This window comes from Hetaerina americana, unplaced genomic scaffold (genome assembly GCF_022747635.1).
Source record: "Hetaerina americana unplaced genomic scaffold, ioHetAmer1.1.p SCAF_38, whole genome shotgun sequence".
NCBI classification, from domain to species: Eukaryota; Metazoa; Arthropoda; class Insecta; order Odonata; family Calopterygidae; genus Hetaerina; species Hetaerina americana.
The window spans coordinates 132,347-146,090 of record NW_027286963.1 but is presented as its reverse complement, the minus strand read 5'-3'; positions in this window follow the sequence as shown (position 1 = coordinate 146,090).

Below are 13,744 nucleotides of genomic sequence, written 5' to 3'. Positions count from 1 at the left end.
GTCAATGATGGGTGTCGCCCTGGTTGGAATGAACAAACATGGGGCGTTCCGTGGCCGCGGAAGATTCGCCCCGAACTGCAGCGTGTTTCTCGTTGATTCGCATGCGTGCGGGAATTTCCCCGCCGTAGGGAAAAAGGGTAAGTCTTCCGATTCGGTCGCTGGTGCTGGCGGCGTCCCTCGCGTTCCATCTTCCCTCTCCTCAGACTCGTAGGAGTTGGTGCCACTCTCCTCCGAATGTTCCGCCGGCAGCTGTGGTGGAAGTTGCCACGTGCTGACCTGCTGGTATGGATCCGTTTCCTGGCCACTGTCGGTTTCCGTGTCAGACGCTCTGTTGTCCCCCTTTACGTCTTGTTCACTTTCTTGGCTTACCCGAGAGCTCCGAGGAGTCTGTTTCCCAGTCCTCGGGGTGTTCCGGTTTTCCGCTAACGTGGAACCTAAGGAACTCCTACAGGTTCCTGGCTCCTCATCCTCCGGGTGAGGATTGCTTGCCGCCGGAGGGATTGGCGGTGTGGGCACTGCTGCACCGTTAGTCTGTGTAGCGATTGGAGGAAGAACGCGTGCCCCCGCGTCGTCCTCTTCCTCGAAAGGGCTGACTCCCTTGATTGTAGGCCGCTTCCTTCTGTTTCTGCGGCTGACTGGTCTGCTGATAACGCGCAGGTGGTGGCGCCTGTGCGATAATTGGGCTGCGGTGGGATGGTATTTGGGGGCAGCCGCAGCAGCGCGTTTCCCGTAGTCTCCTGCAAACGCATCGGTCTCCCATCCATGTGCCTGCACTATGGCAAGCACCCGGATTCTGTTATGCACTGCATTTTTCACTGTCCGGTAACGTTAGCCAGTCACCCGCTATGGCCACCATGGCGTCTAATTCTTGGAGGTCACGCCGCGTTAGCTGGTTAATTCCCCGGGCGTCCTTTACCTTGTGGCACAGTGTTTACACCTCATCGTTGTCCTGGGGGACTCAATCCATGTGTCCGGGTGTGGTGACCGCAGGGTCGCCAATGTCTTCTCGGGCGCCGTCATGGGCGCCGGTGGGAGGTGGGTTGGAGCTCGTTGACCCAGCAGCATCTGCGACTGTTAGAGATTCTGCAGTTCCTGGGACATGGAGTGGAACTGTGACTGTAGCGCGAGCGCCCATGCTGGCGGGTCCTGCTCCATGCTTAAGATGGGCGAAGGGTTCTGGCTCAGTGACGGTGGTAATACACTGGGCGGATGCCGCGAAGAATGACCGAGCTCGTTCTGTTGTAATCGGCGCCTAGTTTGCCTGGGGCTAAAACCGGAGACGCGGATCGATTGGACATGGCGTGGCTTGGGAACCGCCGCCACAAGAGAGATCTGGAGGCACACTCCCACTCTGAACCGTTTCGACCGACCTTGTGATAACAGACCAAAAGCTACTGATGCTAGTTCAGTTTTAAAGTATTTTGAAGAAGGGACCGTCATAATTTTGGCCAAATAAAGACATCTATTTGGGATTGTATGTGCTGCAGAAAGATGGTAACAAAGTTAGGGGCTACTATGATTCGTAATACCCATTTTAGGAAAGGTTGCTCTATGGGACCTGGAAAAAGTTCCTACCAAGTTTGTAATGAAGGTGAGGGTGACAATATATCATTAGCTGTGGCAACGGCCCAGATTTGTCGACAAGCTGAAGGAAACTAGCCACCCCTCTGATGGAGAAATGAGGAAACTAGAAGAAGAAACACGGGGTAGTGGAGGCTAACAGAATAACAAGGGTAGACTACTAAACATTAATGGGGAATCCTTCCATCAGCCACTGGATGTGAGAGAAGGGGTTCTCCAGGGTGCAATGGGTATGAATTGAGTGATTACTGGCTGGTGTTGGCAACTTGGTGGCTTAGTTTTGCCTCTACATGCTGGCCAGGATGCTGAACTGCTCCAGGTTGTAGTCCGCCAGCTGGAGATCTGTTCCACTTAAGTAGGCACAGCCCATGTTCCAACATAAGTTCTGGATTAACTGATGTTTTTGGGCTGTACTGTGGGTGGAGCAGACGCATGCTGCATTGTAGAGTAGTAGGCCTGAGTAAGATATGGGAGGAGTTGGGATTTGTAATTTGCATAGGGGCAGCCCCTTGTCCAAAGGAAATTCTAGTGACCATTTGCACTAATGTCCCACTAGGGAGTACTTGTGTTTGCGTTGCCTCTAACCTTTTTACTTTGGATCCCAATAGAGGTGATTATAGAGGTTTATACATGGGAATTCCACACTGGGAAGCTTTGGCCCTATAGCTGGAGGGAGGAGTAATAAACTGGTCAGATGGTTTTTGGATCCAGAAAGCACTAAATCAGAATGTTAAGAAGTAAGCATGCCGGCACCATATTTGAAACCACTCCTACTAGTTGTTAACGGCAGTCCACTGCATTTCAATCCAGAGCACCATGCTGACGACTGGGTGACACTGCCTGTGGGCATGATCCATCAAAAGGGTGAGGAGTAAGGGGCATGCAGAGCATGAATTTCTTCGGGGAGACGAAAGGGAATAAAGAAAACTGCTGGGAGAAGTGTTGGCCGACATAAACCCTTAAACATAGGGTTCATGCACTAATCAAGAAAAGAAAAATCCAAGGAACGGGTCTGATAAATAAATATCAGGGATAGGTAACAAATAAGGTCATCGTCCCACAATCGGTCGAAATAACTCGATGTCCAGGAATCAGCTGCTATATACTGCCTATTGGCATTTGTATCTGCCACGGTGGTAGTTAGTAGTGGCAGGTGGTCCAAGGTGCCATTCTTGGGGGTGGACGCCTAATTATGGCGAGGCAGAACCTACTTGGGTAACTGATCTATGGTAATGTTTCTTATGAATTATTTGCTGAGTCCGCTGGTGACAATTTTCTGCTTGTCGGGAGTCAATGCTGATCTTGGACAGTCATGATGTTCATGACTTTCTTAGTCTCTGGGCAGTGGCTTGATCCTAAAAGGGAATGAACTAGTTACGGCCTAGAGCAAGCCGGAGCCATCTGGATATACTTGGTCCAGGTGTCATAATCTCAATGCGCCTGGTGCGTTCTAGGTTCTACCCACCATTTCTTCAGGAGAGATGGCGGACGTTAGGGCCCAGTCGTGTTGCCGCGTAACCAAATGTGGCAAGGGAAAGGGAGTGGGTAAGTGTTGGCGGCACGCAGCCTCATGTCTTTTGTCCGAGGGCGAGTCCAAAGGAGGGTATAAATTTTCAAGAAGTTCTCTCAGGTTTCCCACCGGGTCAGGTTGCAGTACACGGACGTTTCGAAGGCTGACTCTGCCATCGTCTTCAGGGTGTAAAAAATTAAGTATTCCTGGATTGTTCTATTTCCTCCACGAGTAGCTAGTACCGTCGCGTTGTAATGCAAGTGGGGTCTGATTTAGTTCGGATCAAGAAAACAGAAATATCTCCAACAGTCCACCTAATCCTTTGCTGTGAAGCTCGGTGTAGATGACCACCCATGATTTCCCCACCTGTTCTATCAATCTCCGGCGGATGTTAGTATTCAAGCGGTTCCATTTCCTTTAGGCCTAGATCCCCCATGCAGAACCACAGCCTGTGGAGGGAACGTAGTCTATGAGGCTCATTACGTCCTTGAGTAGGTGGGCGGGAGGGGTAACTCCTTGGTTGAGATCTGAGCTATTGCTGACCAGAATTCAGCTTCCAGCCTATTAATGGCTTCTTCCACTACATCACTCGGCAGGGGTGGTGGCCTCAATAGTTCTGAGGTGGAGCTTCGATATGTGGTCACCCAGGAAAGGAGCTTGGGAGAGAATAAGTGTAGCCTAGCAAGACCACTTCGACTTGTGAGGATGGGAATGTTTAAGCAGACGTGAGGGGTTAGGAAAAATCAAACTGAGTAATGTAATGGCCGCCATTTTGGAAATGTCGGCCATCTTGGGTTGACAGTTAAATAACGAAATAAGTGTCGCCACCTGGGTTGCCAGTTGAGTTGAATACCGAAATCGCCACCTGTTGTTAAAAAAATGCCAGTTGAAAGTCGAGTTGGTCGCCACCTGGTAAGGTCAGTTGAAAGTCGCCACCTGGATGTGTGGGCGCATCGTCGGCCGTGTCGCCACTTGGTGTGGTGGCGTTGCGCCGGCAGCGGGTGATTTGAACAGTTGAAAGTGGCGTGGGGACGGGGTGGATCGGGCCGGATAAAATCGGGTGCGCGATCGCCATGCAGCCGGCAGAGTCGAGTCGCAAACACGCCCTCTGATGTAATAGGTTGGGGGAGAGGATGGAGGGAGATAGGCGATTTAGCTCTGCCAACGTCACGATTTCGCGAACTCTTGACATTTCGTTCGATAGTTTTGTAGGGTGACGAAAAACAGCAAGTTAACCAAGATAAATGGAATTAAAAACGTCCATACTATGCCGATTTTCATTGAGTAAATTAGTTGTGATAAAATTACTTTGATTTATCCTATTCTGCAACAATTCTAAGGATTTAACAGTTTCGGAGAGCATCTTTTCCTGCCTTTGTAAGGTGCCAGACATCTGATATAGGAGAGTGACTTAAGCGTTCGAACAGTTTATTGAATCTTGCGGGACAATGGTTATTTCTGCATGGTGTTTTTTAATTTGATCATTAGTAGCCGTCCCTGCCAGATAATGCAAACCGTATCCCAGGGCGTCCAAAAGTCCTCTATTAGACCGCCGTATATGTTGAAAAATAAGATTTTCGCGCTTCAGCAGTACCTGTGACCTAGAATTTAAATTCGTAAGGTATTGCTGTAAAATGTGTTGTGGACAAGTAAACTTTCGGCGAGGAATCTAGTGATTTGGAACTTAGTGCATGGAATCGAAGTACTTGGCTTCTCACACCCTTCAGTGCTTCTCCCAAACTCGGCGTCTTAGTCAATGTTCACCAGCCAATCCCCTTGGGTTAAAACCAGGCGGTGTCTGGGCACAAACAGGATCCCGTCGGCCGGCGAAGTCAGGGTGACGACAAAGAGGATGCAGGCCAGGCTGCTACGTCCGGAGAGGGGCATGGGGACTGAAATAACATCTTTGGTTAGTACAAGGCGGTTGATGAACAAACCATGGCCGGAGTAGTTAGGGGGAAAAGGGTACGCCGCGGTAACGGGGCAGGGAAAGCTGCAGCAGGAGATTTGCCTTGCGGACGGCGTTCGCAGTTCTTCGCCTCCGATTTTGCTCCCGACTGCCACATCGCCGTGGGTTCACTGCTCCTAGGGTACGTATGGAGGGAGCCGGAAGAGTAGTAAGGGTTAGAAGAGCCTGGGAGAGGTGATAGGGCATAACACCCATATGTTTCCCGGGCAAGGTGATTCAAGAGTCGCCGCGTGGTGCGTCGCCATCAGGGCTGCCAGCGCTTCTGCTTCAAAGATGGGCTTTTCCTCTTCCAGGGCCCAAATCTCTGTATGGCCCCATTCTGGGATGGTCCATACGACTTGAAATGGGGGGGCGTCTGCAAACGCTTCCACTGTGATTGATGCCGGTGAGAATTGTTTCTTTTCCCATACATTAGCCGTCCATTATTCCTGCAGCCACCGTGTGTCGCTGGAACGTATCCGTAATCAGAAAGCATGGCAATCGCAGAATATAGACACCACGCGACGTAACCTGCTGCTTTGGGGATATCATTGGATCTAATTCGTTTTATCACGTCGATAATATATTTAACTCTTTTTAGCGCACTCCTTGTTAATCTTAAGGTCATGCTTCTGTATCGATGCACACACCGAGGTATCGCCGTTTACTAGTCGGCACCATTACACTTTTAGTTTCATTAATGTGGATGCCTAATTCTTGTCTTAGAAATAACTATCTGGCATGCAATTGGGGGTATTGTGCGGGAAGACGAATACCATGTCATCCAAATGCGCGATCATCTGGATCCGAAATCTATGATAGACTTCATCACCAACCGCCCGCGCCCACCTGTGCATGATTGCCGGTGCTAGGACGTGCCCCATCGGGAGATGGTTCCAGGTGTAATACTCTCCTCCAATGTAAATCCCATAGAATTGGCGTTAAGCCGGGATGATGGGAATATGCCAGATTGCATCAGTCAGGCCTACTTAAGTGAGGAAGGCCCCTGGTGGGATTGTTTCTAGTGCTTTTGTGGCCACTTAAAGTGTGAATTAAGGTTTTCTGTAATACTTGGTCCAGGCAGACAAGTCCTGAATAATTCTAATGCCGTCTGATGCTTTCGGAATAACGATCAGGGGAAATACACAGGAAGGCCTGGCCATCGTAAGCACTTGGCGTTGTGTCGATGTGTTGACCCATTGCAATATCTCGGGTGTGGCTCGAGTTGGTATGGAGACGTGAGGCGCCTCCGTAGGTTTTGCCAAGTTAGCGCCTTCCTTAAATAGGGCCCAATGACATGCATTTTGGTACGGGAAGGCATGTGCGGCGGGGAAGGCGCGCACATTACTAACCTCAGATTCTATTATTTGATGGGTTGGATGACCAGGCGCTGGGGTAGGGACCCGGGGTTTCAGCGGTATCACTGGTAGTTCGGATGGCGGCGGGAACTGGTTCCCAAGTGTGGCGAGTTCCGGGCTCTCGTCGCTGTCCGGTTCTTCCGGTGCTGCGTTGTCTTCTTCTGGGTCCTTTTGGTCGTCGTCTTCTGCCGTTGACACGTCGTCGTGTGAGTCGTTTTCTATTAAGTCAATTGGATTATCCGGGGGCGCTGATCCTTCCATGAGCAAAAGTTCGTTTTAAATTTGTCCTCCCACTCGGTAATTTTCTTCCTCTTCGGCGGCCATAGCTGCATGCTGCTGTTCAAGACTGCATACCGGAATAGTCGCCGAGGGAGGGAGTTTCTTGTCTCGTTCAGCAGTGGCTTTAGCTGCGCCTTTAAGCACCTCTGTCGCCGCGTCCGCCCCCGCGAAAGGGCTGCTGTCTGGCCTCCAACCGGACTGGGGCTGGTACGCCGGTTGCGTCGTTGGCTGCACGATTATGGTCGGCTGAGGCGGCGGGATGGCTGATGCCGGGAGGCGGAGCAGTTCGTTCCCCGGTACATCAGATAATCTCATTGCCGTCTCCCAACTATGAGATTGCACTACTGCCATGGTCCGAAGTGAATTATAGATTGTTAGGCGGGCTGCGTCCGGTAGTAGGTCCCATGTGGCTGCGATTGAGAGGGCGTTAACTTCGTGAAGGTCTCGCCTGGATAACCTTCCATTATCCCATTTGTCCATTTCCGATAAGAATAGCTGAAGACATTCCTCTTCTGGGGGTAATGGAATGTAGAAACTTGGCTGAGGCGGTTTAAGATCTGCAAACCGGCGAATTTGCTGCGGCGGCGGTTGCATAATTGGCCTTGGTTCTGCTTGTGATGCTCCCCCCGCATTTCGGCCTACCTGCTGGCTTGCTGATAATATTTTGTTTTTGAGTTCTAACGCCCAAAGTGGCTCCACCCCCATGGACATGATGGTGGTCAGCGGAGATGAAGTCCGACCTTGTGGGGATGGTGAGCGTGACCTGCCTGGCTCTGCTGCCGCGGATGTGGCTGCCGTTGATGTTGATGGCCCAGGTGCCGGGTGCTTACGCCTCTGCGTCTTGTGTGCCTTGGGGACTTGAGAATAGGCGACGCGCTGCGACTACTCGTTGGGAGAGATCTGGAGGCAGGTCCACACTCCTCATGAAATAAAAAATGATACGTATGGAAAATATACATTTTCATCTCATTGCATTATGTGCAGGATCTAAAAGAAGAAAAAAACTCGTAACGAATATCATCCACTTCATATCCCCGTTCGAACAGAAAGTCGTATTCTTCTGCTATAGTAAATTCCTCAATGTGATTAAACGTATTGCGAGGTATTGAATTGGATAAATGGTGCAAGATTATGTCAACTTAACAGCATACAATGTGTGAATGAGATACCCGGTGATTGTCCCTTCCCCGTCTTAACGAATGCAGTTTGAACAATATATTTGGATAACTTTGTTAATGATAAGTTATATAGGGAATTTACGTTAGACATTGCTGTATAAGTGTTACTACTACTGCTTAGTTAACAAACTTTGCAATCCTATTGATAAAATCAATTATATATGAATTTCTTTAAGGTATTGCATACGCCCTAAGAAGAAAATTAATGCTATTAATTAATGATATGTACTTACTCCTGACGCCAATGAATGTAGCTTATGATTCGGGAGGTGAACTCGGTTCTTAATAGCTCTCTTAGCAGCTCTGAAGGAAATGGAAACTTAACTCTCAGAAGTGGAGTTCTATAGAAATAAAAACAAATTCCCTCAGCGGAACACCCGGACCGCTAGGTTTTCCTACGATTGGCCGGTTATCTTTATTTTTTGGCGATCAACGGACGAATGCCATCCGTATTACGAGCATGCGCACTTCATCAATCAAGTAGAGATATTTCTAATGATTCGCTCTTACTTTGGAAATCAGTCTCGCTCCGACCGTCGTAATGAACGCATCGGAGAACTTGGTGTCGTCCTCGGCGCCAGTAGGTCAGCTCTCGACCAAGAACCAGGATGGACTAGTCTATGAGAGGTTAAAAACAATAAAAGCCGGGTTGAGGAATGGGCGTGTACTACCCATCCCACTAGGTAACGCTTAGCGAAAAGTTTCACTTGTCCTCCACTTCATCCCACTAAAAATGTGTAACTTTTGGGGTGGGTTCTTATACAGGTAATTTGCAGCTATGGTTGTGGAATTTCGGTAACGCCAAATTGATATGCATTTAAATTGATGATAGGAATTTGAATGGTAGTTTTTCTTAGAAATTAACAATGTTATTGCTAAAATAATTTTATATTTTTAAAATCATAGACATCTTCGAATCTATACGTCCTGTCAAAAAAGCAATGAGGACCTTTTTTTACGTAAAATTAGCTTCTCTATCGTATAAAAGCGTTAATTTTCGAAAAATTTCAATAATAAAGATCCCTGGAAGGTAGGCCACCAAGTGTATTGTCAGAGGACAAACATTTTCCCCCTAATGATGAAAAGTGTGTTATTGATTTGTGTTTTTTATTTATCATTATGTGGGATATAAGTTCAGAAATAAAACACAGGTACGGCTTTTTTTTTACAATTTATTAAAGCATAAATTCATTTTTACTGGTTTTGATTTCAATTATTTTTTAAATTTTTTATTTACAAATTTTATTTTGAATACACCATTCAGCCAACTTGAAACAGGTTTTTCTTGCACATTTTGTGGTATTCTGGCGTGCAGTTAACAAGCATCCCTAATGCGTAGTTAATTTCTTGATCATCCGGGACAGCCGTACAGTTCGAGATTAGCAGCACAAATTCCCTCGGGAAGAAGACCGGTTTAGAAATATGCCTTTTGTACACCCTTGGTAAATAAATATTTATATTGCCTCGTGAAATTAGATAATACTTTCCAATTCAGAATAATCCACGTCTCCAGAATATTCTGCCAAGACATGATAATTGTTTCGCAGCCAAGTCGACTCTTCAGTAGTAGTATTTTTGTTTATGGGGTGCATCGACGGCTGAGGTCATTTTGCACCACGTCGAAACTTTTAAAAACCACAGTTAGGGTTTAATAAATAAATAAATAGATAAATATATAGTAAAAACAAATGACATCGGCAAGAATAAAAATACCACGGCTAAAGTTGCCTCATTAGGCCAGTTTCCTTTAAAAATAATAATACCTTGCTTAAAGAGTTGGGGTCATCTCCTAATATTTGTTCCAAATCTCCCCTTACATGGAACTTTTCTCTGGCCCTTATATATTTTTGGCACTGCGTAAGAATATGATTCATTGTAAGGGGCAGGTCGCACTCATTGTAGCGCGGTTGCACTTTTCCCTCCGTGAAGAGGTACGAGTGTGTGAGGGCAGAGTGCCCTATCCTCAAACGCGTAATCGTGACCTCTTCCCTCCGATTCTTACGGATGGAAGAGGGCCATGCCGAAACAACCGGTTTTATCTCCCTAAGTTTATTATTTATTAGGGACCGCCAAGCTTCTTTCCACTGGTTTAGGGCATTATGGCGCAAAGCGGCCTTTATGTCCTCCACCGGTACCAAAGGATGATCGGACTCATTTTGGTCCAGGGCTTCCTTCGCTGCTTTGTCGGCTTTTTCCAGGTATTCCCACATGACCAGGAATCCACATAAAGGATACCCTGGTCCCCTTTCTCTGAAGGGATGAGGCTATGGTGGATCTCTTGAACTATCGGGTGCATTGATGAGAACACCGAAATGGATTTTAAGGCGCTCAACGAGTCCGAACAGATGAGAAAAGAGCCGTTATTATCATTTAGGTGTTTTAGGGCGGTTCTTATGGCTGACAGTTCGGCTGTTAATATACCGCAAAGCGTGTTCAATTTTTCCCTCACGACTCCGTGGTAGCGGGAGACGACTGCATAGGCACATGCGGACGCCGACTTCGACCCATCGGTGTAGACCGGGACGAAGTCCGGGTGCAATCCGAGGAAGGCGTTAAAGAGTCCTTGGTATTCTGACTCGGTCGTGAACGCTTTACAGTGCGCATGAGGCAACGACTTCATTTCCGGCTTTGCTGTTAGCCAAGGAGTATGTTTAGCATAGGTCACAGGGCACACTTGAGGTAAGGTAAAATTGAGTGCCTGGATAAAATCAGTAAAACGAACGGCCAAGGGCCTAGTTGCCCTTCTTCGCCTGTTAAATATATCTAAAAATCTTGGTTTAAAAAGAATGTTAAAACATGGGTGCTTGGTCACGGATAAAACTTTACAGGCATAATTTCCCATCAAAATCAACCTTCGGGTTGCTAACGAGGGTTCACCTGCGTCAGCAAGTAGGCTGGGGACTGGGCTGGTTCTAAATGCCCCAGTGGCCAAACGTATCCCGGCATTGTGGACACACGTCAGGGGTTTCAAATAGGACTCGTCCTGACTCTCCTCGTTCCATATTATGGAACCGTAGTCCAGCTTCGAACGGACCAAGCCTCGATATAATAAAAGCATGGTAGAGCGATCTGCTCCCCATTTGGAGTGGGTTAAAAACCTTAGGACATTTAGGGTCTGGCGACACCTCTCGTAATACCCGTATATGCTCCCGCCAGTTTAGTTTTTCGTCCAGGATCATGCCGAGAAAGCGGATGGACTCAACAAATGGGAGATCGCCAGGTCGTCAACAAATAGCGATGCCATCACCGGGGCATTGATGCATTCCGTGACGTTTTTGATTGCGATGGCGAACAACGTCACGCTCAGCACTGATCCCTGAGGTACGCCGTTCCCCTGAGTGTAGGATCGGGATAAATGATTGCCCGTCCTTACTCTAAAAAGGCGGTTTGTTAAAATTTTTTTTATAAATATGGCCATATTGCCCTTAAAACCCCACTTGTGCAACGTGTTTAAAATCTTTCGTCGTCACACACTGTTTCCATAGGCCTTCTCGAGGTCGAAGAAGACTGCTACGACGTGTTGGCGTAACAGAAAGGCTTCCTGGATGAAATTGTCAGTGCGCACCAGATGATCCGTCGTGGACCTCTCACGCCGGAAGCTGCACTGAGCGTCGGAGAGGAGGTGTCGTCTCCAGGCACCAGACGAGACGTCGGTTAACCATCCTTTCCATCACCTTGCACAGGCAACTGGTGAGAGAGATGGGCCGATAGCTGTTCGGTTCGCTCTTGTTCTTACCCTGTTTCGGAACGGGTATCACCAGGGACTCACGCCAGGAATTCTGGAAACTACCCTCAATCCACAATTGGTTGAGGGTTTTGAGGACCTCCCCCAACGCTGACTTCGGAATATTCCGAAGAAAGGCGTTGTGGATCTGATCCATTCCCGGTGAGCTGTTATGGGAGTCCGTGATAGCGGACTCTAGTTCCCATGGCGAGAATGGCTCATTGTACTCTTTAGTATAAAGAATTCTCGCCGGCGATTTAAATAAGCACGTATTGCAAAATTTGTTCTGGACAGCGATAATTGCCAATTCCTTGACAATAAATTTTCCATCGCTGGCTATAAACCCTTGAATTTCGATAATTGCACTCATCGTGATGTATGTCCAACTCACAAGGTTTTTACACCCAACGCCAGGGGTTGAGAGTATATATAGACCTTTTAACTTGTAGAACTCTCATTCGTGCCAGAGGTTTAAAAGCCTTACATTCACACAGGCTGACAATTTTTGTTAGTGATCAGCCGAATCATACGCCATGAGTATTTAATTCAAATTCAAGCCTCTGTGTATCACAATTTGTGGTATTATTTACTAATTTATTTGCGGGAAAATGTTTTACTTTTTCACGACTAACCAAAAGCCTCTGGACTGATTTTTCAGTTTGGAGAGTTGCGTTAGAGCCCCCCAATCATCACCATTTAAGTTGGTGTTTTTCGTTAAATTGCTTTTCACAACCAAATGTCTCTCCCCAAAGATTTGTATATGCCAAGTAGGATGACGTTAACACACCTTTTTCTCCCTTATAAAAGTACACATTTGCAGTCTCTACCAAGTTCAAGATGTTTTCCCATTCACTCCGTGAAAAGGTTTCACTTATTTTACCGTTAAATTGAACTAATGATTCAAAGTCACTTCCGTAACCAATGTACACGCTCTTCTTTGCCTCGTTCAAGTAATACACCGTTTGAAGAAGTAAATTGTTCAAAAGTCGGGGCGGCGAGCTATTCGAATGTCCAGCAGGTCTCTTTTCTCTTCACCGGTGGTGAAAAATACAAACGAACAGGTATTCCAGTTTCGACCTGGTCTCCGAGTCGTAGGGACTTCACTGTGACCCAGGACGCATACAGGAATTTTCTGTCTCGTGTCCGCGACATACTCCAATGAAGGGTATGTGTAACTTATTGTAACAACTGGGGCAGATGAGCAAAACTCTCCAGTGTGGTTTTCTATGCATGTATCTCAGAAATCTACCGTGCACTGGGTATGCGGCGTATCGCACACTGGAGTACAGTGGTTACTCTGTTGAATCCACGACAAAGTATGACGGCGAGGGAAACGTCCGGTAGTGGAAAGACGCGGAGTGGGGTGACATCCGGTTCGCGGAGTGGGATGACCGCGGAGTGGGGTCACACCCGGTGCTATACTCGTCTTCGCTTGAAGCGATGTTTCCTCTTCCACTCACTTGCAAAGACCTCAGTATCAGAGATACTCTGGTCCTCTTCAATTACCTCCGGCTTCTTTGGCTTGACTGGAGGCGGCGGGGAAGGTGTATTCTCGGGCCCTTTTGGCGTGTTCCCCTTGGTGGTTTTTTGTGGGCTCTTCTTTGAAGGGCCCACAGGAGCAGGTGGCTCCTTGTCCACCTTAGTCTTCGTATCCTTCATCATTTTGGGTTTAGGCACTTACGTGTCAATTGGGGATTCTTTCGGGATCTCTGTCTGCGTGGCGATGGTACACTTTACACATGGCGTGGTTGCAACAGAAGCAAAGGACCGGGAGAAAGTTGGGGCGATTAGCGCGCTGTATTTTCTCCTCGCTTCCGCATATGGGATTTTTTCCAGTGTTTTAATCTCCATGACTTTCCTCTCTTCTTTCATCTTTGGGCAATCACGAGAGTACACTGGGTGTGTACCCTCGCAATCGACACAAAGAAGTTCCAAAGAGCACTTTATCCTCGTGCGCGTCTTTGCCACAGCGCAGCCGGGAGAGATCTTGAGCTACCTCCCTTCACTCGTGCTCTCGACCGACTGACCAATTCAGGCGTCGTCCCACCTTTTATTAAATATATTTCGTTATACATAAAATAAATTTCTCCGGAGAGTTATCCATCCCCTAGGGGGGGTAGGATATAGACGCTACCAGTTCATAAGCAAAGAGCAACAAAAAACAGA